Here is a 6,441-nt window from a genome sequence, read left to right on the forward strand (position 1 = left end):
AAAACATTTTGTTTTACGTGGATATTGGAACACGAGTGAAGTACATAATAAATAATATTTTCGCATTCAAATACATTGTGAATATTGAAACATTTGATTTTGTGTCGAATGAGAGATGCAACGTTGGTTTCAGTTTCGTTTTAGCCTAAATTAATTCGTTTTGGCTTGTCGTTTATGTAGCTATAGCTTCTAATATTTTTAATTCTTGTTCTTTTCTAAATACTGTTAATTGAAAGGATTTGTTGTGGAGTGAGGGGAACTAAAATAGCCTAGCTATAGGGCCTTTCGCACCGCTTTAGTTCCAGAACTAAATGTACAGTACTAAAGTAACAGGATTTTTTTATACGTGTAGCGCATTTTAACCATGCAGCAAACCTTTTTAAATATTTTGATAAATTACTGAAAAAAATATAAATAAATGACTTTTTAAACCATTTAACTGATGGTATTAATCGGTCAAAATTCTTACGTCGGTTAACCGGTTAAAATGAGCATCCCTAGATCTAACCCACATCTCATAGGTCTGAAAAAAGTGAGTTGTCACTGAAAGGTGAGGAGTTTCATCTATGAACATGCTAAAGCTTTCGCGAGGCACCTGAGGACGCAGTTGATGGGGAAGCTGGTCCTGAGGTCTCGGATGCTGCGCAGGTCCAGAGAGAAGCAGTAGTGATGTGCAGACGCAGGGATGGAGATCTTTGGAGCAGAAACAGAGACGGACGAGTCTGCAGCATCAGCTTTAGACACATCTGGGACGACAAGTGCATCTGAAAGAACAAAACAGCTATTCATACACACACACACACATTTACTGTGCTATAGCATGAGAAATATTGCTTTTTAATGACTACTAATGAGATATGAACGTTCATTCTGAACTGAATGAGATTTAACAACTGTGCATGAAAATAATACATAAACAGCAACTGAATAACACTATGCACATGTGGGTCAAAGATAAGACGTCCCATGTTGGTGACCACATGAAAATTTACAAAAGTGATTTCATATACACAGAAAGTATAACAAATGCAAGTAAAATTTTCAAATCACTTTTGTGAGATAAAATGTCAAAATATGGGTGAAATAATATTCATTGTCATTCAGCGTAACGGATATGCATTTATATAAAAACTAAACATACTTATTCTGAACCTGTACTTATTAAAATATATAAAAGAAAATTTAGTGATCATACAAAACATTTTTTTTTATATTTTTAAATGATTAAAACTTTTTGCTGTCAAATGGTTTAAAGCTAATGGTTTGAAGGACAGTGGCAAAGATCGTTTACAATTTTAATTAATTGATTTTTGGGGCTGATCCTTAAATTGAGTCTTTTAATGATTCTTGTTCTAAATATGCCTGATGAGATTTTTGGTATATGTATGATTTGTAATGTATGATATAATTTTTTGATCAAGAAAAAAAAATTATTAAACAGGACACATTCTAATGTATGATTTTTTTTAAAGCTTTATTAAAGTTTTATTGATGCTGCTTGAAAACCCATTTTCATCTTTGACCCATGTATTAAAATTGGTTTATGTACTAAAATATCAATATATATATGCATATGAGATCGATCAATATTGGATTTTGCTTATAATAATGTGTTTAAAGAAAGCCAATTAATAGATTATTGTGCCAATGCTAGTAAAATTAATATATGGAATGTGTTAAATAACGTTCCTAGTCTTTCGTTCCAGTGTCACAGCAGCCCAGAGAGAAGATACAAGAGTTGAAGTTGAATTAAATGCCAGATCAAAAGACCAATAAATACCAAAAAAAAATATTATGCATAATATGGGTTAAAAAAATAAATAAAAAATTTGAATTTAGAATATTCGTCGAATTTAAAATAAAAATCCACATTCAAATGCAAAAACGTTGCATGTTTAGAAAGCCATGTAAAATTAATGCTATTCAAAATTAACTATTAAAAAACATGTCTCGAGACTTTATTTCCCCATCCAACTGCATCTCATGTTTTTAAATGAAAAAGTATTTTGTGATTGGTTTTCGGTCCTTTGTATTAAACTATACATCTTACACCTTTTCTAAATTCAAATTCAAGCACTTTTCAAGGTGCATTTTCAAGCTTTTCCAGCACTTTAAACTGTGGTAAATTACATGTTTACACACACACACACACACACTTGAGTTTTTCACTTTAAATCAGATGTTATTGTGCTATTAAAAACCACCGGTCTGGATTGCATATAGCATTGCATAATATAAATAGCCAACATACAGTATATAAATTAAATAAAAAAGAAAAAGAATTTACAGGTATCTACAGGATTTTTAAATAAAATTTAAGGCTTTTTAAGACCTGCACAAATAAAATAAAATAAATACTGAGCGGGGTAATGTCTATGGTAACATATTAAACCATAAAATTCCTGCAAAAAAAAAAAAAGGTTCAAATACAGGTTTTCACAAATAGAAAGTTTTATATAAATGACAAACCTCACATTTCAGCCTTTAAAATATTTTTAAGAAATAAAGAAAAGGGATGAGTCAAAAGTACAAAGAATTATTTTGTTTCTTTGATCACGGAGGATGAATTTGCATTTTCAATAAGCCCGTCTGCTGTTTTTGTTCAGAACAAAAAGCTAATGTGCCTTCAGAAATCTAAAAAATTTAAACAGCTAGATGTGTGTGTGCTTTAAATTAAATTAATTCTTTACACTTTTGACTCATCCCTTTTCTTTATTTCTTGAAAATAGATTAAAGGCTAAAATATCAGGGGTGTAAATCAGATGGTTCGTCACGATACGATATCGATTCTCATACCCAGCGATACGATATTTGCCGATACTTCAAACAATTCTGCGATACGATTCGATACAGGAGAATATCGATCGATATATCAATATTATTATATTATATACCTATTTTAAACAACCATTTACATTTTTATTAACTCACAAATGCAACCAAAACATATAACATGAACATTTATCTTAAATTTTCAAATCCTGTTCCTCAATTGGGACATTCAAAAACTAAAAATAGGCCTACAACACTTTTTTTTTAATAATAAATAAAAAAAAATTGAAAAAATAAATAAATAAATCAAGTCACACACAAGATATAAGTAATCTTAAGATATGACAACAGTCAAGATTTGTGTGCTAAAATATGCAATGTGTAAAAATGTAAATTGTCATTAGGAAACACAAACGAGGTACTCCAGTTGTAGAAAAAAATACATTAATGTAGAAAAAAAATAAATAAATACAACAATAAAGCTGTTAAAACTTTATTTGAGACTTTTTTTTGGCTGCTACTATGGGCTCAGTGCTATAGCAGAAAATAAATACAATATAACAAAGACACAAATTAAATAAACAGTGCTTTTCAGGTTTTTCAGGTAGATCTAAAAGATATTTTCAGGTACAGAAATGTAATAATCAAATGTAAAATAACACTGCGCAGTCTTCACTGTATAGATTAAATATAGAATAATCCTTATAAAAGTCAAAATCAGTGAGATTTTTTTTTTTGACAAGTTTTCTGTTAGTCTGCTTTCACTTTAAGAAAAGCACGGATCAATATACTGATACACATGCGTTTTCTTTCTCAACTGTTTACGTTAAGACATAGGCCTAACCGACTGTGTTTACTAGGATATTCACCCAGGCGCACATGTTGATGTAATTTGGTCTGTATTTGTTCATCCATGCACAAAAAAGCAGAAGAGTTTCTTTGTTTCTAATTGTTTAAGCAACTTAATTAATTATATATGGTTTATAAACATTAATTTAAACATTATGCACTTTTTTCAAAGATAGTCGTGTTATTTTATTGCTTTGAAGAAGCGTGCATTAGTAATAGTTTGCTCGATGCGCCCTCTTGTGGCCTCAGGAGAGAAGCCAAAAGCTTTTTTTCCCCCTAACTGAAATTGTGCATTTTAAATTAGAACACAATTTGAATATTGATCATATTTAAGTACAAAATTCGAATTTAGTTTTTCAGCCATTTTGACAGCCCTAATGCATAACGCTGAGATTTTAATTATAAACAAGCCTGATTTACACCAGGACTCTTATTTTGAAATGCATATGCTTTACTACTTACAGATGCACATTCAAAATAATGAAATTTGCTTGAACACTTGCCATGCGCTGTGGGCGGAGCCTGTCTCTCATACGTTGTGGGCGGAGCCTGTTTTTCGTGTACTGTGGGCGGAGCCTGTCTTTCATACGTTGTGGGCGGAGTCTGTCTCTCGTGTACTGTGGGTGGAGCCTGTCTCTCATACTTTATAGGCGGAGCCTGTCTCTCATGTACTGTGGGCGGAGCCTGTCTCTCATACGTTATGGGCGGAGCCTGTCTCTCGTGTACTGTGGGCGGAGCCTGTCTGTCGTTACTGCACAGACTCTCAGCCTCGCTCTCAGAGTGCTGGTGTTCAGGAGAAGAGGCTGGAGATCGGAGAGGCCGGTCTGGTGATCTGGCCGGTGACAGGGTCATCAGGGCTCTGGGACATTCATGACGGGCTGCAGGCACAGGACCTTTCTTCACTGGAGTTTTAGGTCCATTTTCAATGGGTATGTCTAGCTGTTTACAAAAATATGCCTGTTAAAAACGCTTAAAGACCGTAATTAATAACATTCTACACAGACAACAACATCCTGTGTCTACAACTCATCAGAACAGAAAACAAAGCAATAAAAAAAATTAAGGATAATACTATTAAAGGCACCATTTCTAAACGTTTGTACATTACAATTCAACTTACAATGTTAGTAAAGCGGTCTTGTACTAAAAAAATTAATGATTGGCTACACTTTTCACATGCAAAATGACTAAAAAATCTTTGCCAAGCTCGCGATTAAATTACATATTTCAAATCAGCAACAAAATCTAAAATGAACTGCCCCATGAATGTTGTTTCTTATGCTCAAATAGCATTTAAAAAGCTTATTTTTCAGGCTAGACCAGCCAATGCGCATGCACAGTTATATTGCGGTTTTGACTGCGCATGCACATCAGCCGGTCCAGCCTCAGGTTTCTATGGGAACCAGAGCTTCTAACGTCCGCTGTAGTGATGCAATGACTTCACCAATCAACGATTGGCTCTTTCATTTAGAAGGCGGGACTATTCCACTATATTGCGCGTTGCAGTTTCTCCCATTCATAAGTATAGGAGAGAACCGTCTTTGTATTTCTATAGTTAACTGTTTACTGAAAGACAAATTTATAAAAACTATATAAACATAAAAACAATAAAGATGACAAAAACACAACAAAATTGCAAAAACTGTAACTAAATTAAAATGAAAACAGAAAATATAAAACTAAAAAATAATTCAAAGTATTAATAGAAACGTATTAATAACACTGCACATATTACATCAAACTCTTATGAGATTAAGAAAAATCCTGCTTCATAATGACCCTTTTAACATTTGAAAATTAAGTTTTGAAAGTAAAAGTCCATGCAAAATGATGATAAAAATTAGCACAAGGCCTTAAACATCACATATGATCAATGCTATTTTATTATCACTGAGATACTACTATAGTTTACGTTAATATTTTGAATTAATTTTTATTTTTATATGGTTTCAATTTTATTTCTATTAAAACTTTTAGTAATTTGTTGCTCTTCTGTCATTTTTATTAGTTTTATGTCTAAAGTTTTATTTTATTTTATTTTAGGTTTATAATTTTTTTTGTTTTAATTATTTTAGTACATCAAGTTAAACTAAATAAAAATTACAAATGTTGCCTAGCCAACTAAACAGAAATAAAAGTTAGAAATCAGAAATAAAATAAGTTTAAGGTTTCTTATATTTTATTTCAAGTAACAGTTGTTTAACCCTGCATATGATCAGACCTGATTGTTGATATCTTCGGCTCTCAGTGTCACAGATATGCCCACAGTCGGCTGCAGGTCCGGAGGGACAGACTGCAGGCTGGGCTTCACTCGGTTCGGGGGCTGCAGGATGAAAGCGCCCTCTATAGTGGCGGGATGTTTAGTGAGATCAGCGCTGCTCTTTATTAACCCGGCCAGACTGACGTCAGTGCTGCCGAGAGACTGGTTTCCACAGCAGAGATGGATCTGTGTGCAAAACACATACAACATCATCACTATTACTAAAGACTAGGGCTGTCGTTTTAACATGTTCATTTGGTGCAATTCATTATGGAAAAATAATTTGTTCAAATTAGGGATGTTCATTTTGGTTATTGGTTATTTTTCCTAACCGACAACCGACACTCGTTAACCGATTATTAACCGTTAACCGACAAGATTATTTTAAATTAGAATTTAATTAAATTAGAAAGGATAAGTGTCATTGTCCCGTTAAAAAATACTAACTCGTTTCGGTTATTTTTCCTAACCGACAACCGACACTCGTTAACCGATTATTAACCGTTAACCAACAAGATTATTTTAAATTAGAATTGAATTAAATTAGAAAGGATAAGTGT

At 32.7% G+C, this 6,441-nt stretch overlaps 1 pseudogene; it reads right to left on the reverse strand.

The window, feature by feature from the left end:
* LOC107713558 (centrosomal protein of 120 kDa-like) overlaps positions 1 to 6,441 on the reverse strand; it is a 38,385-nt pseudogene that overhangs the window by 22,129 nt on the left and 9,815 nt on the right.

The sequence above is a fragment of the Sinocyclocheilus rhinocerous genome, unplaced genomic scaffold (assembly GCF_001515625.1).
Source record: "Sinocyclocheilus rhinocerous isolate Xijiao unplaced genomic scaffold, SAMN03320098_v1.1 scaffold1049, whole genome shotgun sequence".
NCBI classification, from domain to species: Eukaryota; Metazoa; Chordata; class Actinopteri; order Cypriniformes; family Cyprinidae; genus Sinocyclocheilus; species Sinocyclocheilus rhinocerous.